Here is a 27,604-nt window from a genome sequence, read left to right on the forward strand (position 1 = left end):
TATTAATACCAAAAGAAAAAAAAGAAAGAAAGGAAAAAAAAAAAGAAATCTAAACAGTAAAATTAAAAAAAAATCAATTTAATAAATGGGCAAACAAATTGAACAAACTATTCTGACAAGAGACACAAATGGTTAATAAATACATGAAGAAATGTTCAATATCTTTAGCCATAACAGAAATACAAATTAAAACTACCCTAAAATTATATCTCACCCCAGTCAGATTGGCAATTAAGGAATGAAACAATAACAAATGCTGTTGAGGATTCTTGCAAGACAGAACCTTCATAAACAGTTGGTGGAACTGTAAACCAAGTAAGTATGGAGGTTCCTCAGAAAACTAAATATAGGCTTACCTGTGACACTCGGGTATATATTTGGATGAATGTAAATCAATATACAAGAAAGACCTGCACACCAGTGTCTAAAGCAGATCTCTTCACAATGCTAAATTGTGGAATCAACTAAGGTGCCCAACAACTGATGAATCTGAAAAATGGGTAAATAAAATATAGTAACTATGTATATAAAATATACATATGATTAACATGTAACATATAGTAATTAATATATAGATAGATGATAACATAGATTATCGTTTATGTTTTATTCATATACCATGAAATATAACACAGCCCTAGGGAAAAGTAAAATTATGGAACTGGAGATCATCATGCAAAGTAAGGTAAGACAAACTTAAAAGTCCAAATATCACATGTTTTTGCTTATTTGTGGACCTAAAATGATGATGATGATAACAATAATAATAACAGGACATGAATGTTACTGGAGGACTATCTAGGAAGGGTCAGAGGAAGAGGGAATGAAAGGATACTGAGGAGTGAAGATTGAAGTATGCTTCATATATACACATGAAGACAGAACAATGAAAACTACCAAGCATGGTGTGAAATAGGGAAAGAGAGAAGGGGAATGAGAATATAATGGAGAGGGCAAACTTGTTCAAAGTAACACTGTATGCATATATGGAATTATCACAATGAAGTCCCCTCTTAATATTAATGTATGCTAATTCAAGATAAAATAAATTTTTAAAAGATGTTTTTAAAGACTTTCAGTTTTGATAATGTAAACTCCTCCTCCATAATTATTATTTCATTTAATAATGAAATAATATATGTCAGTGATGTGGATTGAGTAACTGGGATTCTCTTTATACATTCCTTATGTGTATGTAAACTGTTAACATCCTCTTCAGAAAATTATTTGGTAGTATAAACGTAGACTGAGAGTAATTTGTCACCCACTCATTCTGTTTTCAGGAATATTGCTAACAGAAATGTGCACAATTACACATTAACCATGCAGTGGAAATCACTCTGCTACATTTGTTCTGCAGTGCTTTTCAATTCTAGTGAATTACTTGTGCCTTTCAACTACAATAACCAGACTCACCTCATTTGTCCAAAGATATATAGTATCAGAATACTAGTGTTAATAAATTAGCACTAAAATGAAAAGAAAGAAATTTTGTAGAAAAGCAGAAAGTCAGTGAAAAATAAAATTCTTTTGTAGGTTGAGAATCGTTTTAAGGATAGGAAAATATTCCCCCCGCTTATCTAGCCCATGAGATACAATCAGTTCAATTGATTTTGGCAGGTGAGCCCCTTGAACTCTTGGTGGTCTCTCCAGAACTGTCAAAATACAATGTACAGAAAATTTGAAATGTGATCAAATATGTCTCCAATTTTTAAAAATTATTAATTAATAAGTTTCTCCAAGGACATTATGGGGAACAGTATTTATAATCCACTTGTGAATGCAGTCTGAAATACATGGAAACATAGGAAACATAGCATCTTTCCTCTCACATCTCACAACAAAACCCAATTTCACTTGTGCTTCTGTTGTCATTATAAAAGGTAAATTAGTACAGACTATTAAAGAACACATGAACACTATTTTCTGAACTTGATAAGGTAACACTATCTGAAAAGTCTTTAATGTAAATAAAATAAAATAAACATTGTTATGTGAAGATTAAGGACATCTTCAACCAAGAGGTTAAACTAGTGAAAAGGCCATTTATATAGTGAGACAAGATATTAACAATACATATATTTGACAAAAATCTAGCTTTCAAAACATGCAAAAGAACTCCTGAGACTTGAATAAAAGAAAAGTATAAAAAAGCAAGTCAAACTGTAAATAGTAAAAAAAAAAGCATTAAAAGTTACTTTTTTTAGGGAAATGCATATTTAAATCACAATAAATTCCATTAACTATCCAATGGATAGTCTAAAAATTTGAAAGTATAATATAAGAGGTGTCAGTGATATGGATTGAGTAACTGGGATTCTCTTTATACATTCCTTATGTGTATATAAACTGTTAACATCCTCTTCAGAAAATTATTTGGTAGTATAAATGTAGACTGAGAGTAATTTGTCACCCACTCATTCTGTTTTCAGGAATATTGCTAACAGAAATCTGCACAATTACACTACAATGAACATGTACAGTTGTACACAAAGCTAGGTATTTAGAATGTTTATAGAAACAATACTCATAAGAAAGAAAAACTGAAACATACAAATTCCTTTCAAGTGTTGAATAAGCACATAAACTGAGGTGTAGTTGAAAAATGGAATACAATTCAGAAGTGAGAACAAATGGTTTACAACTGCCTGCAATATTATGAATGAATGACATATTATTTTGAATAAAGGAGCCAGTGATAAAAAGTGCCTGTTTCCACTCATATACAGTTTAAGAATAGGAAAAGAATTCCTCATATTTTTACAAATCAGGCTAACAATTACACTTGAAGAGAAAAAATGAATAGGTACACATTGGAACTTTCTGAGATATTGCTAATATTCTATTCTTTCATCTAAATGTGCATTTGCTATATGAAACTGATATATCTACAGGTGTAGAAATTTTGTATTATATACCTCAGCATAAAAATAAGAAAATGAAAAAAAGAGTCTTCAATATTGCCCCAATTCTTCTATACCAATACATTTCCAGAAATTACAATATTCAGTTTGGGAATAATCCATTTCCTGATTGATAAATTGAGGAATGACATAAATTCAGAAAAAGAGTTCATTCTGATTGGCTATAATACCCCAGATTTTGCACCCCTTTCTATCTATGGTAAAACCACCTAACCCCATTATTCAAGTGCTTTCTTAGCAATTGCCAGGAACATGCAAACACACACACACACTCATACACATTTTCTATAGAAATACAATTTTGATTCGGGCTTGATGGCTTTATTTTTCTAAAGATAATAATCTATAAAGATGTTACATGTCGGAAATGAAAGAAAAAAGTTTGTATTATTATGCAAAGCAATTTAAACCCTCTTTATAACTACATTTAGTTTTTTAAGACTATAATCAGGGACATAATTGTACCATTGTGATTCCCTGACACTACTCAAAAGCATAATTTATGCAAGATCATTCAGATCATACAAAAACACTGCAGAAGACTGAGGATTTTTAGTTTTTTACTGTCAAGATAGGAATGATTAGACAATGCTACACACTATGTCCTTTGTACATACTCATGTTAACCACCCTTCCATCACCACCACAGCACTGCTTCTCTGACCTATCTGTTGAAGAAGCCCATGGATGATCTATGCTCTCCAGCCAGGAGAAACACACAAATGACACAGATCATTTGTGTATGTAAGAATTAAATGTCAGGCTTAAGGTCTAGCCTAGTGGTAGAGTATTTCTCTTATATGTGTGAGGCCCTGGGTTCAATCCCCAGTGCTGGAAAAAGAGAAATAAAATTATTTTAAGGGAAATATCATGAAGTAAAGGAAAAAATATTTTAAAATGTATATATCTGTGAAAATTGACTGGAAAAAATAAAAGTCAAATACACATTTTTTATCATAAATAAACTATATTCCCCTAAAAATTTTAGTTAAATGCAAAAAGTAGTAATTTTAGAACACAAGAACCATAAAAGTAGAAGGTAAAATGGTGATACTTTTTAGAGAAAATCAGAGATAATAAGGCTGAAGCTTGCAAATACACATTTTAAAAAAGTGAGGATCAGAGTTGTCAAAAATAATAGTAAAAGTTTTAAAAAATGCTAAAATGTTTTATAATAAATTAGAAAAAAGTTTAATTTCTTCAATAGTGTATAAAAAATTTAAAAATCAATAAAACATAAAACAATAAAATAGAAACTGATGCAAAGTGAGTATTTTTAAATAAATGTTTTCCTTACTAATCTAATTATTTAACTTAAAATTACTAAATAATACTTCTGCCAAATATTTTTAACAGAATATTTTTTTAAAAAAATGTATATGGAGATCAGAACTTTTCAGTGTTGTTGGAAGACTAAACTGTGTTATAAGCCTGCAAATCATTTTGGTAATCTTTAAAAAGGGATAAAAAATACCTTCCATTTTCTGTCTCAAAATTAAACTCCTGAAAAATACATTCTGAGGAAAATTCATGCAATAGCAACTTAGTTAAGATAAATATATCAAAAATTTGTTTTAGAGAAAAAATCAAATAATAGGAGAGATTGTTTAGTAATGTATCATGTTGTATGTTATATGGTTTTCAATCTCTTTAGTATAGCCCAATCGTTAAGCCAGCATTGAATTTTAAATGACAGATACAATGATATACTTGCAGAAGGCAAGACAATGCCAATTTTATCAGCATATATAATAAATATTAAAATACTATCTCTCAACATTTATAGAATTATTCTCTGTAAATCTACCTATTTTTTGTCTCTGTCTAGTGAAAAAAATTCCACTGTAACAATGCTACTCTCTGGGAGATACAATTATCAATGATTTAATCTCCCTTTTTTTGTCCGACATTTCTTAGGGAACATTTATCCCTTTTAAAATCAGAAATCAAATGTTAAATTAGTATAATGGAAATAAATGGATTTATATCTCAAATTTTACAGCTTAGTTTTTTCTTATCATGCTTCAGTTGTCTTTGTATATCTTTGGAAAAATATAGCCAGGAATTAAGGTACAGATTCAAAAAAGTGTGAAGGACACTTTTACCTTATTAAATCAATTAACTTTGCAGATTTTATTGAGGATTTTCTAGTTGTAGTCCATGCATTCAAAAATTTTAAACTTCATCAAGAGTCTTTGTTCTTTTGCTTTTTATTATTATTATAATGTTGTACTGGGAACACACTGAGGAATTTACAAGTGCTTATAAAATATGTTAGCTAAATTCATACCCACCATCATTCTCCTTTATTGCATCACCCCATTCTTCAACAGGTCTCACTTTTCCATTTTCATATATGAGTATATAATATTTCTACCATATTCACCCTTCTATACACTTTCCTGCTACCCTTCCCCTCCCACCGGTACCAACCCCTACATAGGATGTGTTTTACCTTCCTTTCCTCTATTTTTGTAAAAAGACATTTTTTGTTTGTTTAAGATAGCTATATAGGGAGTTTCATTGTGACATTTCCATATATGTATGTATTATATCCTGAATGATTTCATCCCCTCCATTTTTCTCCTTTCTACCTTAATCCTGTTCTTATGGTGATTTCAACAGGCTTTACCTCTTTACTACCTACTTTCAGTCTCTTTCTCCTGTTAGTTCCCTCCCCTTAGCAAGACATGCTTTTCGTTCTGGTCCTTCATCGTTTAGGTGTCTGTTAGTTGTTCAGTGGAATTTTTTATTGGTATTATTCTTGTACATGCATTGTGCTTAAGTGAATGTAACCCTCCTCCACTGTACTTCCTTGCCCTTTTCCCCCATAGTGTGTTGTAACATATTCAATGTGATTCCTTGTGTCTAGTTCCTATACAGATGTGATATATTTCATTATAATTCTGTTTTTCCTTCTTTTCCTTTTTCCTTGGTCTCCTTTAGCAGTCCCAATTTTGGATACATGCTCTGTACATATTTCTATGTGTATATAATATTGCTCATATTTGTATTTGGTCTTTAGTCCACATATGTGTCCTGTAGTTTTTTGAATCTAGCTAACTTAACTTGAAATGATTTTCTCTAGTTCCATCCATTTACATGCAAAGTTTCATTCTTTATGATTGAATAAATCTTCAATGAATATACATACCACATATTCTTAATCCATATAACAGTTGTGGGGCACCTTGGCTGTTTCCATTGCTTATTGTGAATAATGCTACAATAAACTTAAGTGTGAAGGTGAGTTACTTTAACCTAACAAATTCCTTCAGGAATATCTCTTGGTTATTCTTGGATCATATTGCAGTTCTACTTTTTAGATTTTTTGAGGAGCCTCCCTGAAAGTGGGCACTGGCCTAGCTAACTCCATTTTGCTCTTTTCTATTACATTGTCTATTTAACTCCATTTTATCCTTCTGCCATATTAACTTTTTTGATTCCTCTGTCCTTCCTAGTCACCCTGCATGCCAGGAAAAGCAGGACTGATGGATAAAATCTTTATGACAATGAACTGAAGTTACCTGGAGCTGCCACCCTCCCAGTGAGAACAATTATCCCAAGAATCCTCTCAGACACTAGATTACCCCTTCTAGGTCATAACTTCCAGAACTGGACCAGACCACTTGCCTGACCAAGATTGCCACCTCCACCAGTCATGTACACCTCAAACCATTCTCTTGACTCCCTTTTTATAAAATCTCAAAGTTTCGGTCAGCCTCTTAAAGACAATCTTGGGGTCACCAGACCTCTTTTCGTCTTCCTGACTGCATGGGATTAAATCTCTTTTCTCTGCCATTCACCTGTGCTGGTCTCTTTAATTGGTGCATGGGAAAGGGTGGCTGAACCTAGTCCATATGGGCTAGGTTCCTTTAGGACCAGAGCTTCTCACACTAAAACTGCGATTTCGTTCATACTGTTTTCCATAGTGGTCATACTAACTTACATTTTCATCAACAGTGTGTGGGGGTTCCTTTTCTCCCATATCCTCACTAACATTTGATGTTGTTTCTGTCCTGGATGATAGTCATTCTAACAATAGTAGGATAGAATCTTAAAATGATTTTGTTTTGTGTTTCTTTAGTGGACAGGGATGTTGAGCGTTTCTTCATGTGTTCTTTGGCTATTTGGATTTCTTCCTTTGAAAAAGCTATGTTCATTTGAAAATTAAAAGTGAGACCTGTTGAAATTATTCCAGGAATGAAGGGAGGATGAATAAAAGAGAATTATGGAGGGGATAACTATGATATATTGTAAGAACTTTGGTAAAAGACACAATGTACTCCAGAACAACAATAATAAAAAATAATAAATCAGATAAAACAGGAAATAACAGAAAAGAAAAAGCTCTGTTCAGTTCATTTGCACATTTCTTCATTGGGTAATTTATTTGGAGGGAGTTTAGTTTTTTAAGCTCACTGTATATCCTGTTTATTAATCCCTTGTCATTTAACAGATTTTTCTCCCATCATTCTGTGGACCACCTCTTCAATCTGGTGACCATTTCTTCTATTGTGCACAACCTTTCAATGTTCATGAAGTTCCATTTTTCAAACTTTTCTTCAATTGCTGAGCTACTAGAGTTCTATTTAAGAATTAAATGCCCATGTCTATAAGTTCTAGTGTATTCCCTGCTCTTTCCTGTGCTAGCTTTAAAGTTTCAGGTCTTATATTAAGATCATTAATCCACTTTGAGTTGATATTTTACAGGGTGAAAGAATGGATCTGGTACCAGTTTTCTGTATGCAGATATCCACTATTTTCAGCAACATTTGTTGAAAGAGGCTGTCTTTTCTCCCTGATATGTTTTGGGCACTTTTGTGAAAAATCAGTTGGACATAGCTGCGTGGATTCATAGTTGTTCCAAATGTTTGTTATGTCTGCTTTTATTCCACTAGCATGCAGTTTTTATTGCTATGGCTCTGCAGTATAGTCAGGAATTATGATACTTCTATGTTTGTTTTTTGGCTCAGTATTGCCTTGGCTATTTGAGGTCTTTTGTGCTTCCATATGAACTTTGAGGTTGATTTTTCAGTCTTTGAGAAGAATACATCTGAATTTTAATGGGAATTGCATTGAACACATAGATTGCTTTTGATAGCCATTTTCACAGTATTGATTCTGCCATCTTTGAACATGGGAGATCTTTTGATCTCCTTCTATTTCTTTCTTCAATGGTTGTAGTTTTCATTGTAGAGGTCTTTCACTTCTTTCATTAAGTTTAGTAATCTTTTGAGGCTATTGGAAAGGGAATCCTTTACCTGTATTCTTTTTCAGACTATTCATTGTTGATATGCACAAAGGCTACGGATTTTTGTAAATTGATTTTGTGTTCTGCTACTTTTGATAAAGATATTTGTCATGTCTAGAAGTTTTTTGTGCCTTTGGTGTGTCCCATAGGTTCTGGTAGGTTGTGCTTTCACTTTCATTTTGATTTCATCCCTTATTTCTTTGATGACCCACTGGTCCTGGAGTAATCAATCTCCAGGTGTCTGATTATTTTCTGCTCTTTTGTGGTTGAGTTCTAGTTTTACACCATTGTGGTCAGTCAGTATGCAGGGTGTTACTTTAGTTTTCTTATATTTGTTAATACTTGCTTTGTGACCTAAAATATAATCTACTTTAGAGAGAGGTTCATGGGCTGCTGAGAAGAATGTGTGTTGTACTGTTGCAGGATGGAGTACTCTGCAGACATCTGTCAGGTCCATTTGGTCCATAAATGTCATTCAGTTCAGGAGTTTCTTTCTTGAATTTTTGTCTGGATGACCTATCTATTGGTGACAATGGAGTACTAAAATCTCCCACTATCATTAAGTTGGTGTCTGTCTGTGCTTTTATATCCAGTAGTGTATGTTTAATGAAGTTGGGTGCACCAACATTGGGTTCACATAAATTAATTGTTATTTCCTCTTGATGTATTGCTCCTTTTATTAGTATGAAGTAAATTTTGTATCTTCTGACTTGGTTTGAAGTATTCATGGACCATTAGCATGGTAAATCTTTTTCCACCCTTTTCCCTAAGCAAATACTTGTTTTTGTCTCTGAGGGAAGTTTTTTGTTTTGTCAACTTCCTTTTTAGTCAATGACTTTTGATGGGAGAACTGAGGCCATTAACACTCAGTGTTAATGTTGAGAGGTGTATAGTGATTCCTGCCGTTTAAGATTTTTTTTTATTGTGTAGAGGTTTGAGTGCCTAAAATTTATCTTATGCTATTCTCTAATTACTTGTCTGTTATTGTCTTGGGATTTCATAATTCCCATCCTTTCATGGTTATGTTTATTTTCATCTTCTCTGTGTAGGATTCCTTTGAGTATCTTCTGAAGTGGTGGTTTAGTTGTCATGTATTGTTTTAGTTTCTGTTTATCACAGGTATTTATTTCTCCTTTAATTGTCAATGATAACTTTGCTGGGTAGAGTATCTTAGGTTTGAAATTGTTTTCTTTCAGTACTTGAAATACTTCACTCCATACTCTTCTTGTTTTTAAGGTATTTGTTTAAAATATGCCACTATTTTGATGGGATTACTTTTATGTATCATTTGATTTTTATCTCATGCATCTTTCAATATTCTTTCCTTGTTCTATGTGCTAGTTGTTTTAAGTTATATACCATGGAGAGGTTCTATTTTGGTCATGTTTGTTTGGTGTGCTGGAGTCTTCCTGTACTTGGATGGGCATCTCTTTGCTTAGATTTGGAAATTTTTCTGCTATTATTTTGTTGATTACATTTTTTATAGCTTTGCCTTGAAACTATTCTCTTTCTTTGATGCCCATGATTTGCAAAGTTGCTGTTTTGATGGAGTCACAGAGTTCTTACATATTCCTTTCATAACTCTTCTGTCTTGTCTCTAAGTATTCGTTTTGTTCTTTTATATCTATTTTGCCTTCAGGTTCTGAAATTCGGTCTTCCACTTGTTCCATTCTGCTAGAATGGGTTTCAACTCTACTTTTTATTTGACTTAAGGAACATTTTTTTTCAGTGTTTCTGTTTGATTCTTTTTTTTCTGAGACTTTCTGTATCTTTGCTAAGCTCCTATTTCACATCGTGTACTGCACTCTTTATTTCATTTATCTCTTTTTTTATAATTTCCTTCATTTCACTTCAGTGTTTGTTGAATCCTCTTTGAGCTTATTTAGTTGTTTCTGTGTCTTCTTGAGTTCTTTATACATATTCTCTTGGGATACATAGAGTTGTTTTTGTATGTTCTTTTTAAGTTCTGTAAACATTCTTATTATTATTCTTTTGACCTTGGCATCTGAGGATTCATCCTCTTCACTGTCCACCAAATCCTCTATTGTGTAATTGTTTATCTTTTTAGGATTCATATTCCCCTGCATTCTTTTGTTCTCCCTCTTTATATTTTGAAATTTGCTCATGTGCTTTTGATTAGCTGGTTAGAGTTTTAATTACCTATTATCTTTCCCTTGGCTTAATTTCTATGCTCTGGCTAGCTTAGTTGTTAGCTAGGTAGTTGTAAGGTTTATGTTATAACTTAGCAATAACATATACCCAGATTCAGTGCCAAACCACTTATTTACATAATATATAAAACCCTTGTCACTATTATCTATAACAGCAGGTATTGGAGTAATAACAGTTTTTTTGCATAGAAATTAAAACTCGCATAATAAAAATGATGGGGTAGAAGAGGAGACTGGGAAGAGGAATAAGGTAAGAGAGATAAGAGGTATTATGTATGGGGTCTATAGGATAATAAGGCCCAAATGTGTGTAGTTCATTCATTGAGAAGGAGCCTGCTATTGTCAGGAATTACAGAGAGATAGGAAAGATGACAGTAGTGAATAGAAATGGTATAACAGACAAGTCAATGAGTGGTTAGTGTGGAGGAGATAGGGACAGTGAGGGGAAAAGGCAGGAAAGAGAGGAGGATAAGGAGTGAGTAGGAAGAATAGAGATGAAAAGAAAAAAATGCAGGTGAGAGAGAAAAGGAAATGGAACAAGAAAGGGCTAAGCAGATTAAAATTTCAGCAGAATGGAAAAAGGAGACAAGTAAAAAATGAAAAAAATATATTTATTATCCAAATTCTTTCTTTGTTAATGGAGAGTTGGAGAAGAGTGGGTCCTCTGAGTTCAGTGAGTGTACTGGGTGCTTCCCTCTGACTTCTAATCTGGGTGCTGTCCCTTCTTGGGATTGATATGTTGGACAGGGTTACAATCAGTGGTGCCTCTCTCTATCAGACAGTTTTGGAGGAGTTCCCCTCAGGATATTTAAACAAAGGCTCTTCTTGAGGGGTGGGAAGTCAGGATCAGCTTGTTGGAAAAAGTGGTTTCTCCAAAGTGTTCCAGTGAATAGCTGATGTGTGAGCAGAGGCCAGCTCACACATGACAAGCTTAGGAGTTGAAACTGAACTGTTTCTTCTCAGGCTCTTTTTCTGAAAAGGTTGTTAGCTTCAGCTCACTACTAATATCTTCAAGGTGGTGGAATGTGTTGTTGTTTTCTCCAGGTTGCACAGATTGAGCTCCCCCTCCCAAACAGAGGAAGCTCAGGAGATTCACTCTGTTTATTAGGCCAGCAGCTTTGTCCAGGAGGAGTGCAATCAATGCACACAAGGTGCACTGGACTATGTGGTTTTCTCCAGGGGTATGTCAAGTTCAACTGAATGGGTTGTAGTTTTTTCTTGATTGAGTCAGGGGTCAGAGGCCTTGGTCACAGGCAGCAGTCAGAGGTTCTATGTCCACAAATCTTAGTGGGTCAAGGGCAACCCAGGCACTTTCAGAACTCATTCTGCAATTCTCTGCATTGAATTTTTGCTCAAGATACTAACTGAGAGTGAGAGAAAGACATGAAAAAAGAAAAAGAAGGGTGAAACCATATGGCATGGCAATCACAGTGCCTGGCTTCTGCACTTGCTTTGTGCTTTAAAAAAGCTAATTTAAAGGTTGGTCATTATACATTAATCTGGCTATGTGTTGGTGCTATCTTAATTGACAGAGTATTCAGATTCCTATACCCTTGCTACCATGAACCTGAAGTTTTCTTTTAGATTTGTGAGACATCAGAATTCTAGGATCTATCAACTATCTGACATCTTTGTCCCTCTCAGTCTTTGTTCTTTTCAAGTTTCTCTAGTTGGTAAATAAGTTTCTAAAAAGAGTTTTTATGCCAGTTTCTGCTGCCAAAGTATTTTTTTAAAATTTTATTAACATAAATTAATTTTCCAAAGGGGTTTCATTATGATGTTTACAACATGCATGCAATGTACTTTGATCACTCCTATCTATCTTACTCTTTCCTAATGACCCTCCTTCATAGTCTTAAAATTGATGCAAAATATTAATAATAGGGAAAATTGCTGAGATTGGAGAGGGTATATAAAAACTCTTACTACTTTCCACTCAATTTTTCTGTTTAAATAAAACTAAAGAATAAACTAAAAAAATCTTAAAGAAAAACATAACTAAATTACTTTGACTTCATGGATCTGCAAATTGCTAAAGAATTATCTGTGATAATCAAATTAAAGAATTTTAAACAACTGAATATAATTTGCTAAAATTACAGAAGACATTGAAACTTTTAAACATATTCCCATCCTAGACACTTATTTAAGTAGCATCTGACCACCTCTCCTTTACTTCTTCCAAGTTAAAAATAGTCTATTTTAACAGAATATCACCACCAGTGATCTGAAGCAAATGCCATCATGAACTTTACCACCGAGGTTTATCAACATCAGCAAAGAAATGGATACAGGAGCCTAGATTGGCCTTTCAATAGCCCTTTGTTTATGTGAAAATCATTTACTGAAGCCCAGCCAATCAAAATAGAATGAAATTGGATGTACACCAGGATTGAATAGCCCTGCCAATGTTTCTATTCTGTAAATAGCACTAAAAAAAAACAGAAAGAAAGAAACAGATAAAAATATCTCCAGAGTCAGATTAGATTGTCAACTCAAGGGCCACCAGGAAATTCTCCTCTCACATAAATGCTTGCCAGAATTTACAGAATTATTGGATTACTTTCCAAATATCTACATTTCTTCTTGCAAGTGCAATTAGAGGGGCTCTATATGGGCTTTGCAGAGTTACTGAGCTTGATTCATCTCTCAGAATTGTCATGTTCTATATGGCCCTGATCTCATGCACCACAGTGTTGTTTTTAATCAAGAATGATTACTCTCCTCTTCTTGTGTAGTGAACATTTCATTTTCCAAAAAGTATCTCATGAGCCATCTTTCTGCATCCACATTAACACTCTTTCTTCATATCATTTTTTTAGTCAAGTCAATTAATCTTTTTATTATTGAGAAGCATTCTTTCTACAGTCTAGATATTTTTTCCTTAGCAGATATATATTGCAAATATTCTATCCCATTATATAGTTCACAAAATTTTGAAGTTTGTGAAGTTCAACTTAAACATTTTTTCCTTTTTGCTTATCCTTGTAGTATCATACCTGAGCAGTCATTGCCAAATGCAAAGACCTCAAGATTTTTATCTATGCTTTCTAAGAGGTTTAGAGTTTTTACATTTTATACTTAGATCTTTCATCTACCCATTTTGCATTATTCTTTGGTTTTGGTGTAAGGTAAGAATTTAACTGCATTCTTTTTCATGTAGGTATCCAGTTGTCCCACTTTAAAGTTTTTAATAGTTTAAGAATCTTTATTATATAGTCTTAAGTAATCTACTTGCTGAGATCATTTTGTAATGTGTCTCTTCCTGCCAAAACCGTATGAGGGCAAGGACTATGTGTTATCACTCATTTGTCCCCAACTTTTACAGAAGCCCCTGGCACAAGTTGAGTTCAGTATTTGTCAAGTGAATGAAGGAGGAGAAGAGTGGAGGAGAGGATGGGGTTATCCTCTTGGATCTGGTATGAGATTGCTATGTGCCTATAGAGAAGTCTATTTTCTCTCCGAGACTTGGTTTCTCCACATGTCCTAGTACTGAGTGAAATGGCTCCTGAAATCCCAAAGCTATGTTTGTAGGCAGTGATGATGTCCAAGGTAGCAGAAGCAGCTGAGGCCTTGGAGGAGTCTGAGAAAAATGGCTGATGACTTCCTTTCTGGAGCCTGTTGGTAGGCAGCCCTGAATTCATGACAATTAATTCCAATCCTCAACTCTGGATGCCTCTTCCTAATCTCTGAGACTGAGCAGAATAGGTGGAGGCCAGGGGTTTCCTATTGCCAGCCATTGTATCCATTCAAAATATTGTCATTTCCCCATTTTCCTTTGGGGTTATGAGTGTGGGGTGGTGCAAAGTCTGTGAGTGGCCTTCAGTAGTGTATGTGCTCATGAGAAACTCTGGCCTCCTTTCCTTGTTTTCCTTTTCTGTCAGATGTTCTCCCAGATTTCTGGAACAGCCTGCTTCTTAGAAAGAAGGACTATCAGCCATTCATATCTCACTGGAGATTGGTATTTCTCATCTGCTTTGGCTCATGTTTTCAGACAGTTCAGTGTGTCATTGCTGACTCCACTGTTTCTGGGCCTATAATGAGGCAGAGTGTCATGGCAGGGGAGCATACGGCAGATCCACCCACTCCATGGCCAGCATAAGATGTTTAAAGATTCAGCACAATTATTTTAAAAAGCAAACAAAAGCCCCCACATTCCCTCTCCACCTTAGGCTTAGAACATTTGTCAAAAATCCATCAAATAAAAGTAAATATTCAACTCTATTCATTTGATGTATATGAATATACCATGTGAGTGCTACTCTGTCTTTAAAGTAGTTTTGTATTAAGCTTTGAAACCAGGGTGTGTGAGTCCTCCAAATTTGTTCATTTCTTTTAGCTACAATGGATCCCTAGAAAGTCTGGATTCATTAAAATCAACTTGTCAGTTTCTGAAAAGAACTAAGGTTGAATTTAAGGATTATATTGAATCTACAAGTTCATTTGCAAAACATAGCCAACATATTTAAGTTTTCTGATCTCTGAAAAATATTTTATAGATTCTCAGTATAAGCTTTGACCTTTGTCAGATTTATTCTCAAGAATTTCCCACTTTTTTTTTTTTTTTGTAAGCTGGGGTTTGGACTCAGGGATTCACTCTTGCAAAACAGGAGCTCTACCACTTGAGCCACACCTCCAGTCCAGAATTTTGTTCATTTTGACACTTTTTAAATAAATAGTTTTTATAAGTTTTTCCTCAGATTGTTCATTGCAATTAATCTTTCAATATTACTATATTTTGAGAATGTGCTGAACTTGCTATTATTCCTAATTCTTTTTTATTTTGATGCAATTTATAGAATTTTTTATGTAGATTATGCCATCTAAAATATCATTTTATTATTTCTTTCTCTTTTTTTGTTTAATAACCCTATTTAGAACTTTTAGGGACATACTGAACAGCATTGGTAAGAGTGGCTATCTTGTCTTATTTCTGATTTTAGGGAACACTTTTAGTTTTTACATTAAAAATGTTATTTTTGTATTTTTCATGGATGCCTTTTATGAAGTTAAGGGGATTTTCTTTGATTCCCAGATTGCTAACTGTTTTCCTTAAGAAAGGGAATTGCCTTTTGTTTGCATCTAATAAGATTTTCAAGTGGTTTTGTCTTTTTTTCTCTTGGCATGCTATATCATCTTCATTATTTATATGCTGTACCAACATTGCCTTTCTGGAATTAATCCTCCTTGGTCATGGTATTATTCTTTTCCCATATATTTCTGGATTTAGTTTTCTAGCATTTCCATGAGAATTTGTACATCGGTAATTCTAAAGATATTGGTCAATGGTTTTCTTCCCATGTGATATCTTTGGTTCTGCCCTAATCATAATACTAACTGGTCTCATATAATGAGCTGAAAAGTGTTCCCTTCTTGTTTAAATGTTTGTCTGAACTTACAAATGAAGACAACTGCGTATATATATATATATATATATATATTATATATTCATATTATATACACATACATATTAGTGAATATAGTTTATATATGTAATTTGTATATATATATTAGTTATATATAATATGTATTATATATATATATTAGATATTTTTGACATCACTGCAATCATTTTTCTATTGAAAAGTCTTCTTTTCCTTTTGAGAGTTAGTACATTTTGTTTCTGTATGACTCAGCCTATTTTGTCTATCTTGTCTAATTTGTTGTCATATAGTTTTATTGATTTCCTAATGATATCATAACATATGGTCACAAGTTTGGAGGTTTAAAACAACAGGCATCCATCCTTTCACAGTTCTTTATGGCTTGATGGCTAAAATCAACTTTTGGGTAAGACAACATTCTCCAGAGCCTCTGTGAGAAATTATGTCTTGCTTCTTCCATCTTCTAGGGCTTCAGTCATTCCTTGGTTTGCGACTACATAAGGATAATTTTATGCATTCAACTTCAAATGGCCTTCTCTTTGCTCTGTTTTCTCTGGTTTTTATTAAGAATATTTAATCTCATTCAAAATCCTTAATTTAATTACAACTGCAAGTATCCTTTGTTGAAATATGATCACATTCGTAACTGTTGGGGATTAGAAAATCTCGTCTTTTCAGGTGCCATCATTCAGCTCACTACTTTGTTATTCAAAGCAACATCAGTAGTAATGCTTCTGCTTTCATTTATGATTTTCATATTTCAAGTTATATCTCATATTTATCAGTGTAGTTAAAAGTTGTCTGTTATCTTAATATTTAAGTGGATCAACTTTTTTCTTGATTTTCTCTCACTGTATGTGTATGGGTATAATATATATTTTTTATTTCAATAGTTTCTTCTCTGTTGTTTCTTATTCATTTTCCTTACTCTACATTTTATTTTTTGTTATTTTCACTGTTTTACATTAAGAGGGTAGATAACTGTTTACTTCCAAATGTATTTTTTTTTCTTATGATTTTACTTTGACTCTTTGATCGTGTAAGAGTATATTGCTTAGTTTTTATGCATTATGAACTTCCCAGGTTTCTTTTATTATTAATTTCTAATTCTTTTTAATTGTAGTCAGGGAATATATTTTAGTTTGTGTACTTTCAAACATTTATGAATTCTTATGTTATGATTAGCATGCAGTTTATTATGGAAATATTTTTGTGCAGTTAGCACTTATACACATTGTGTTCTTATTGGGCAAGTCTTCAATAGATATTTTTTGAGTTAATTATTTCTAGTGCGATTCGAGTCTCCTCTTTCCCTATTTATTCTATGTCCAGTTGTATTTATTATTGAAAGTAGGATATTGAAATCTTTATCATTGTTCAAATGCCTGTTGTTCCTTCAATTCTGTCAAAAATAGCCTCATATATTGTGAAGTGCTTTTGCATGTATATTTGTTTGCAATTGTTATTTCTTCCTAATGGATTGATACATTTGCCACTATAAAAGCACTCTTTCTGTTAGCTATATTTTTTATTTTAAAGTGTACTTTGTCTGATTTGAATACAAGCACTCTAACTAGCTGTTTGCATATTTCTTTTCTATTCCTTTTTCTCACTCTCTTCATTTCTTTGAAAGCAAAGTATGCATCCTTTGAACAGCATAGAATTGAATCTAGTTTTTACCTAGTTTAGCAGTCTATGTGCTCTATCAATTGATCCATACCCCAGCCCCTGAATGATCTATATTTCTGACAATACTTGGGATTTAAATTATTTCAGAATCTTGTCCTACTCAGTTTGGGCCCCTTTGAAGGTTAGTTTTTGAGGACAATAGAGAGTTTCATGATTTATTCTCCCTGAGCTTCTGGAAATCTTTTCTTAGTTACCGCCGAAATCTGAGGCATGTATTTAAGGCAATCCTGGACTACATTTCAATACTCCGTTTCCAAAACACAAACAAAAGTATGCATTATTTTCAAAAGTATCACTAATCTATAACTTCCTCCACAACCTGTTTTAAATAAAATCAATTCCTTTGGAAAAGTCTAAGAGCTTTCTTGGAGTTTTCTCTTCTTATGACTTAATTCCCTCTATGGACAAATTCTCTGAGTCATTTTTCAAGAACTTCGAGCAAGGAAAGTGGATCACTGCTATTCAAATAATATCCCTTCTTTAGGAGCGCAGTTCCAGGTGACAGTAGTTGTTTCTAACCTTCCTCTCAGCTTGTCTATCTACGTGTGAAATAGTCAACCTGTGACCAAACTGGGTTGAGTGTAATCAAGGTCACTTGTCATGTCAGGTAGAGGAAGTGGGTAAAGAAGAGAAGCCTTGATCTGTTAGTCACATTTATATTGACTTCAGGTATGCAGAGCAGAAACACATGTAAAATGATGTGGAAAAGGAGGAAGAAAGAGCAAGGCTGGCAGTGTAGCTTTCTGTAAGATAGCATAGAACTTGTCTGAGTGGAAAGAATAGGGACTCTGTCTTCTTGGTCACACTGGCTAGACTGAACTTCTGTCACACTTAGCTTGGATGAAGAAGAGGGACTAGGACCCACAGACCATTCTATTATCTTGGACATTTAGTAGAAATTCTCAAAAAATATTTCTTTATTTGCTGAACTGCTTTATTTCTGTATTGTTTTATTTGCTGTATTGCTTTATTTTCAAAGATATTAAGTGGCTGTTTTGCTTCATAATTTTTTTCAGTAATGGTTGTTTACAAAAAACTAGGTCTGCAGGGTTATTAATAGTACCCTTCCAGAAGCGGCATTTGTCACTTGGCCTTTAATATGCTGGAGACAAAGTTCTTAGAAGAATGAAAGCACATAAGTTTCATTTTAATTAAAATGGGTAACAGTAGGCCAAATAAAGGTGATCAGAAGGGAAATAAAGAGGAGATGAGTGATGCAGAAGAAAGAGTATTTATAATTTACTTCAATTTTACAGATGGAGAAAGCCTGTTTAGAAAGTGTACTTTGTACCTCAAAAATGCACCCATAAACACTAACCCAAAATGTACGTCTTGCTGATAATTTCTAGAACACAGACAAAGCTCTCCTCAGAGACCATATGTTAGAAACAACTAAGACTATTCCACTGTCATGGGAAGGAAAACCATTCTATTATTGTATTTACACCTATAGCTCCTACACGACAAATTTTGATGTTGGTACATAGGTGTTACTCTATAAATTCTGATGGGAAGACAAATGAACAAGGCAACATAAAAACCAAGAACAAAAAAAAAGAAGAAGAACAAGAAAAAAAAGAAGAGAAATAGAGAATGGCCATGAATTTATGCTCTCATTGCAAGGAGAAAAGTTCATTACATTAAAAATCAGAAGTAACTCTGGTAAACAAACAAATGCTAAACATAACCATATTGAATAGAACTAGATAGAAGGGCTTGAATTTGGGCATTTTAAGAAAATTACTATACAAATAAAAAATATTGTTAATAATTTGTTTTGACATAATGTAAATGTTAACATTTTATTTTCACATATAGAAATGAAAGTCAAGAAATTAATATTCAAAGTAATCAACTTCTGCCTTTTTAATATAAATCTTCATTTGAAATGGCAGTAGGCATGCACAGAAAATCAGCACCAGGTGAGCAGAAATGTGTAATAAGATAAAAGGAAAAAATGAGCACATATGAAAAACGATGTGAGAAAGTAAAATTAATCATGGTGTAACCAGCCTCAGAAAGACCAATTTTAAATGCAGTCTCTTGCTTGACAGTGGCCTTTAGAAACCCAATGAAGTTTAAGACATCATCTTCACTGCTCACCACCCTCACACATGTATTAGCAAGAGCAGGATGACATTTTGCAAGGTTTTTTGCAGCTATGTGTCCTTTGTGGGCAAATACAGAAAGATCATTGAAGGACAATCATTAAATTTACATAACTTTTTGTTCTACAAGAGTCAAAGCAGAAAAAGCTTGATTTAAATTTACTAGGAGTGTGTGTGTGTGTGTGTGTGTGTGTGTGTGTGTGTGTAATCACATTTTAAAACAAAGACATTCAGAGATGGCTTATGATTGAAAACATGCATTGTATAAATTGAGTCTGATAATTATATTAAGATTTTATTTATTCTTTTCTTTAGAATGAATTTCTCGGACCCCTAAAATTAATATGTTGAAGTCTTAATCCCCAAAGCAGTAGTATTTAGTGGTGAAGACATTTAAGAAGTAATTAGGTTATGAAAATTGTCTTCACAAATAGATTTATGCAGTTCTAAGAGACACTAGAGCCCAGGGGTGTAGTTCAGTGGTTGAAAACTTGCATACTATGTATGAGACCTGGGTTAGATCTCCAGCATTGTACTGAATAAAAAAATAAAAAGTAAAAAGAAGAGATATGCAGGACGGGAATAAAACAAAGAGACACAAGAGAGGTAAATTATCTCTTTTAGCATTGTGAAGCAGACGACTGCAAACTAGAAAAAGGGACCACAACCACATCAGTCAACTTTGTTGTCATGGACCCAATCCACCTTCAAGAATCATGAGAATAAATTTCTGATTTTTAAGTCACCTAGTCTTCTTTGTGCATAACACAAAGAACTAGGAAAAATGTGAGAAATAATTAACTCTGTTATGACTTTGTAATAGGTCATTCACTTAACAAATGTTACCTTTCTACTCTGGCAAATCTTCTAAATATTGGAGAGGAAGAAGACATACATATAAGGAAAGCAGTGGCTAGGTATGATGGCACATTCCTATATTCCTAATTTCATGGAAAATAAAGATGGGAGGATCTGATCCAAGCCAGTCCCAGACAAAACAAGAGACCCTATCTGAAAAATAACTAAGGCATAAAGGGATAAGGGCACGGAATAAGTAGAGTGCCTGCCTAGCAAGTGTAAAAGAAACCCTGAGCTCAAACCCTAGTATTGCCAAAAAGAAAATAAGTAAATGAATAAAAATAAAGGTAAGGAAATTATATTCTAGTGGTATGGATAGGTTTTTGTTGAATAAATGTACCAATTTGTGTAAATTCAAGAACAGAAGAGGAAGAAAAATAGACTTGCATAAAAGATTGGGAAAAATGGCTGTTTTTATTGTACTCATATTACCAGCACTTTAGAATTATAGAACATTTTTATTATCAGTATTTTAGATTCACAGAACATTATAATACCTCAAAACCATACTCCAGGAAGCTATTAAAATAATCACTCCATATAGTAGATAAGGTTCCAAATAGTTAATCATTTGGACTAAGGAGCCAGTACAACCTTGAACCTGGAGTTTTATATCTTTATGGGTCTTTTCATTGAGACAGACAGTGCGGCAATCTCTACTACTGAAAATAATACCTGTCAGGGCTCTACTCTCATTAAGCCCCTTCCCAGAAAATCATTGCAATGAAAAAAATATTTCACCTGGATTTGAAAGATCTTGGGTTGTGTCTGGCATTGCCACTGACAAGCCCCGTGCCTGTGGTCACACATACTAATATTCAGGTTTCTCTTTTCTGAGAAAATGTCTTCAACCTTCTGCCAAACTCCCCTCAGGAGTCAGTCTTCTATAGCATGGACAGAGGTCAAAGTAGGCTTCATTTTAATTTCTTCTTGAGTTGCCTATTGCCCAGTATTCCTTAGGGTGCTCTGCTTATCACTCACTCTCCAAAAAGTCTGGAGTAAGACTTCCCTTAGGATCAGGGTCTGTCTGGACTATGGGTCAAATGTGACTTAGAACTCTTCTAATTGCTACCATTGAAGAGATTTCTGTGGAACAGTGTACACTGTTCTATAGCACCATTATATAAAATATATCGGTGTATAAGACTTAATTGCAGGCTTGAGAAAATGAGAATCAATTACAGTGTAGAAGGAGAAAACTTAGAATTGTGTGTTACAAAATAATTTTCTTGGAGTACAAATGGGATATGTTCAAGAAATTAAGCTTTAAGGAATCAAGTGGAGGAGAGTTTCAGTTTATATAAGAAAATCTGTTTTAATCCTAATTCCTTCCATTCAGATTTTTTCCTCCTTCCAAAAACTTAATCTGCTCTAATAAATTTTAATTTATATTTAGAATTTTATTTTACTCTTTAGTTAGCATATTTACCCATTCTCATAAAAGAATTTTACCTCATGACAAGATTTATGTCCCTCCCTTCTCTTAATCAGAGTATTTCAAATGAGATTATCATACTAAGGATGTGTGAAGAGAACTCTAGAAGGCTAATAAAGGCTTTTCAATTGAAGAAAAGTGTTATCAATTACATTCTGAAACCTATAATAAGTACCTACTCTGTCCTGATCAGATAATAATCAGAAATTATTTAAAACATTTCAGGATAGAGTAACCTTAAATTTTAGAAATTCTTGGCTTCACCTTCTTAAATGGTATCATTTATAAACCTAGTATAATCATTATGGAAGCTTACCATTCATGGAAACTTGCTTTTCTGATTGATCTTGGCTTTCACTGAGTTAGTTTGATAACTTTCTAACACCAAAACCTAAGTCCTTTCTTATTGTGGTTTTTCCCTTGGGGATATCAAAGATATATTTTGTGGGGAGTCTTGTTTCTTTGGCACCCTACACCTCCATCCTGTGCTCTTTACCATTGTCACAGTAATTCTGATCATTGGCAATGGATCTGAAAATTCATGGCCCTCTAGGTCATCATGTGAGCTTATCTCTATTTTTCATGAAAGTCATTGACTGCACTTCTGCTCTTTCCTACAAATTCTCAAGAAGCTAAGTTGCTGACACTGATTCTACCAACAATACATTTCTGGGCATGTGCTCTTCTGACAGCAAGTATTTGTAGCGGGTTGTTTTTTACTCCCAGTTCCCAGGATTATGTTTTCTCTAAGTATTATGGCAAATTTCTCCCTTTCCTGTCATACTTGGTTTTGCCCCCAATGTCAACATAGTTTGAGTTTATACACTTAGCTCCTGATAGCCTAACCTCTCTACCTTATATATTTCGACCTTTTTCACCTCTCATCATCACAGTGTCTCTGTTGAGCTTGAAGGGTGGGTGATAAGTCATGGTGATCTGCCCAATAGCTTTCCTTTTTGCCAGGGATTATTGTTTTCTTTTCATACTGTTCTAAAATGTGTCCAAAATGTGTAAACTAGTTTAAAAAGATCAAACTTTATGCTCCCCACTTATTGATACTTACAACAGGATATTGTGGATAACCTTTATCTGATTTTCTTAACTAATATTTTGACTTCTAGTAGTACAGAAGCAATAGGTAATACTGAATTCAGGGTTTTTCGAGAGAAAAATGTAGTTCTACTTTAAAATGTAGTACAAGTTTAACCTATAAGGAGAAAAAAACACAGAAAAGGAGTAATATTTACTATATAAAAAATATTAGAAGGTACCAAGGATATTATTTTTTCCTAGGTTTAGAATACTTGATACTGAAAGAAAGCCATGAAATAATTTAAATTTTGGCAAAGTTTGTTCGGTTTTGATGAGCTTATTCACTCAACAGTGTAAAGGGGCAGAAGGGTAGACTCATGAAAACTTTGCCAAATATTTATCAATATAAAATTAAAATATATATTTTCCATGTCAATCTGATAAGTGAAGTTTATAAACTCTAAATGTGTAATACCTTGCTCTTGTCCATCTTCTGCTTATATTTTCCATGCAGCAAAGATCCTGTGTTTTACACGCACAGATTCCTCATTCAAATGAATACTTTTCTGCTACTTAAGTTTGATTTTCCTATGTAATAGGTTAATTAAAAAAGATAATGATTTCATTATTTATGAAAGAGGTAAAATTTCTTTAAAAACTGTTAATACCTTTTGTGTTAATTTAAAACAAGTCATCAGTTTGATTACAAAGATAACCAACTCTGTTTCTTAGCAGTCATGATCCTATCGAGTAGTCAACCATCATCTAATTTTTTGATTTGCTTCAAATATCAGATTCCAAAGTTAGAAAAAAAATTTAAAAGATATTCAAGAGATGGCTCATAGATTTTTTTAGATAAGCACAATTTATCCTATGTAGTTTGTTGTTAAATAATTAGTGTGCAAGAATATTAAAAAGGGAAAATTTATCAAGTCTGAGTGCATAACTCTATCAGGAACTAGATTAATGTTTCTCCTTCAGAAAAGGTCCTGAAGATTTTTCAATTCCTTCACTGTCCATAATGTTTCCTTTACCTCAGAGGAAACATTAATCAAACTCCTGATACAGGTCTTGCAAAATTCTAATTATTTAACAAACCATACACTTTTCTGTCACTCACTGATGCTTTCCAGAAAAACTTGTTATAAACATAGGTGAGAATTTACATCATGGCAAGAAATGATTGTCAGAACATCTATGTCAGACTACACCACATACTCTAAATTCTTGGTGCCTCAATTAATAGATGCTTAAAAGGGTTTTCCAGGATGATAATGCTCAGAAAACATTCATGCAATATCATTCAAAAACACTGAAAATATCAATTGGATCATTCAGTATTTCCAGGACTTTTTTCAGTCTGGAAATAGAACTACTTCCTGAAAGCATGCTGCTCACCCAACAATCCACAGTTACAAAAATTAAACTGCTGAATGAAATGACAATGGAAATTTATGATTATTTGTTTCAAATATTGTTTTCAGCATTTTATAGTTCTAATTTTCATCTGACACAAGAAAATCCTTATAATGCTTAATATGGTAGGCTATGATTTTTCAAGCTGAAATTACCTACTTTTGATGAAATGTTCTTTTAATAACATCTCAGTGTTTGGACCCAAGTATTTTATTGAATCTGTGCATTTTCATGGCAAAATAAGTATTTGAATAGTTTCAATAAGAATCTTTATCTTTTATAATGAGAAATATAAATGGACAAACTAACTTATAATTTGATAATTTGATTCTATAACCAATACCACAAATACAGTGTCATATTTAAGAATAATTCCTATTAATAAATTATGACAGACCTTCTATGAATAAAACAAAGCTATTCAACCCAACATAGACTAATACAGAATTTATCCTCTAGTCTAAAACAAACAAAAACCCACAAGGCATATGAAACATGCTTGTGAACACATTGGACGTGAGGAAATTTGATATAAATTAATGTCCAATAAAAGATTGCCCATAAATTTTTATTTTTCATCCTTTATTCATTACTCAGTTTCTAATTGCTTCTAAAATAAGCCTGTCTCAGTCTAGTATCCTGACTTCTAGCAATTTGATCCAACATCTATCCAGTTAATACCTTCAACACTTGTACTTAGAGAGCAGTGGTATAAATTTGACTACCCAATGAAGTGTACTCAAATGGCTTAAAGTCAGTGTGGAATTCAATAATAAAAATAATAAAATTTAAACAAAATATGTGGATTTATATAAATAAAAATAAATGCATAGAAATTACTATGTATTAGTGCTCAAAAGTAGAGATAAATAGATACAGATATTTATTTTATATTATGTAGTGTATCATTTTATCCACAACAACCCTAGGTTTTAATACTGTATCCACTTGCAGATGAAAGAATTTCAGCATAGAAGTGAAAACCGGTAAGTGCTACAAGGGTCTGCACTCTGTATAGTTCTTGTGTTTATTACCTATATCAGTAATTAAAATATCATGTAGATAGCCAGTAGAATATATAGTATGTATGTCAAAGACTTTGTAAGCTAGAGAGTAGGCTCCCTAGGAGCAACACATTTTGTATGATTTTACTGTGTTCGCTTAGCAAAGTAACTTGTATGAGCTAGGTGAATAATCAGCAGTTGATGACTGTAGGTAGAAACTGACATATGTAACAACCATCATATTTTGAGATGAATTAGAATCCTTTTTGATGTTTTTGATGAGTGGGGCAGTGTGAATGAGTCATATGTTAATGGCCATTTTTCATTCACCACAATGCTACTTTGGAGTTAGAACTTAGAAACTGATTATAAGAAATATAATCCTATGGATAAGAATTATGTTCTCTTAGACAAGCAGATGTCTCTTATCTATTGCAGATTTATTTGTCTTCACCAAAGATATATTAATCCCAGATTTTGTACTTTAATTCAGGAGTGTTTAATGAATATAGGTTGAGATTATTTTTTGCAAACTAATAGAGTAAATGTCTATCAGAAGTTAAAGTTATTACATTATCATCTAAAATTATTCAATGATCTAAAATTGCAATGTCAATAATAATAAAATAAAAAGGACACATATTCTAGAGGTAAATTAGTAGTGAATGAGGGTAAAGAACTGCCATACTTCTGTCATAAAGATAAGGAAAGATAGGGAAAAATGCATGTAGCAATACAACCATAAAATTTAAACAAAGTCTCAAAAAAAAACTATGATTCAGATCCACGTTAGGATATGTTTGTTTAATGAATTTTAGCAGAAAAGTGACAAAGCTTTCATCTAGAATCACTTTTGAAGCTGTCACCATTAAAGGCATGATTAAAGAGTGTAATTTAGAACTTTGGTGTGGTTATTACTATTATTTTTAATTTTCCTGTTTTTACTTGAGAACACTGGAAGCATTGAGATATTCTGCTCTTTTGTTCTCTGAACTGTTATCTTAAAATTAACAGTTAGTACCAAGTATGCCAGTGCTTGTGTTGCAAGAGAAATCTGGGCTTTGTAAGAGTGAAGTTCAAATCAGCCTTATTGATTGTCCAGATCACTTTCAAAATCAACCAACATGAGGAAATCAGTCATTTTGAACCATGTTCCAAGCAAATGCTTGTTCAAAAATTAGTACTTCTTACATGAGTGTTTAAAAATGTACATAAACCACATACAATGGAACAGAAACTAAACCAAATCATCTATTTTCTCACATATAAGATAGAAAAATTTTACTATCTCCTATGATAAAAACTATAAATATTCCAGAAAATGATTAATTTGATAAATTTTCTACAATGGAAACCTTCTCTATTTTGGTAACCACTAGATGTTTGGTAAATGCTATTGCTTTATTTATTTTAAAATCTCCAATGAGTTATTTATCAAAAAAAGAGAAAATTGAATTAAGGTAAGATTCAGGTAAGTTCACATAAAGAAAGCAAAAAATAAATCCAAACTTTGACATATCCACAGTCATTACATGCAAGCTTTTTATTTTCCAATCTGCATGTGTAAAGATACAAAAGACTAATTATTTCTGCAATAATGAAATCAACCATAAAATCTCAATGCATTAGCACCATAACTGTTGTCCTCTTACACCAAATTACCACCAATGCTCATGTAACAGTTTTGGAATTCAGGGTAATAGCAGCTCCATCATTTTGCAGTACCATGAAGGATATTCAGTCTGTTTGGTTTCATAGTTGAAGAAGAAATTAAAAATGAGAGATAGATACCTAGTTTCACAAAACTGTAAGAAGACTGGAAGATCTGACAACATTACTCTTTTGTAAATATGCATGATAGATATTTTACAGGAGAGTACTATAGTGATGATTTAGGGAAAGTCTTATTTTTCTTGATAAGGCCCTTCTTTTCTATTTTCCAAGATAAGACAGTCTAGATATTAGAACTATCACAAATTCTATTCTTGAACCTGTATGAAAGTAAAGATGTGTGTTTTTGTGTCTGTATGTGTGTATTGGTATGTGTTTCTATACAAAGTAAATCTTACTTAATTAAGTGGCAATGAATCAAGTGCATTCCCCACACTTTAGGAAGCCCCGTCTGCTGAAGAGCATATGCAATTCTTAGTCTAAGATTAATGATACCACCCAAACTAGCTGATTATGGTTGGTTTTTTTTCATTTGTGAATAATTGTACCAGAATATGTAGCTAATAAAGGTAAACCGCCTTAGAAAAATCATGTCAATTTCTTCATCCAACCCAAAATGTTGAAGAGCAGGGCACCTAGAAGAGTCTCAAAACCCCTT

Source organism: Castor canadensis, chromosome 1 (assembly GCF_047511655.1).
Source record: "Castor canadensis chromosome 1, mCasCan1.hap1v2, whole genome shotgun sequence".
In the NCBI taxonomy this organism is placed as follows: Eukaryota; Metazoa; Chordata; class Mammalia; order Rodentia; family Castoridae; genus Castor; species Castor canadensis.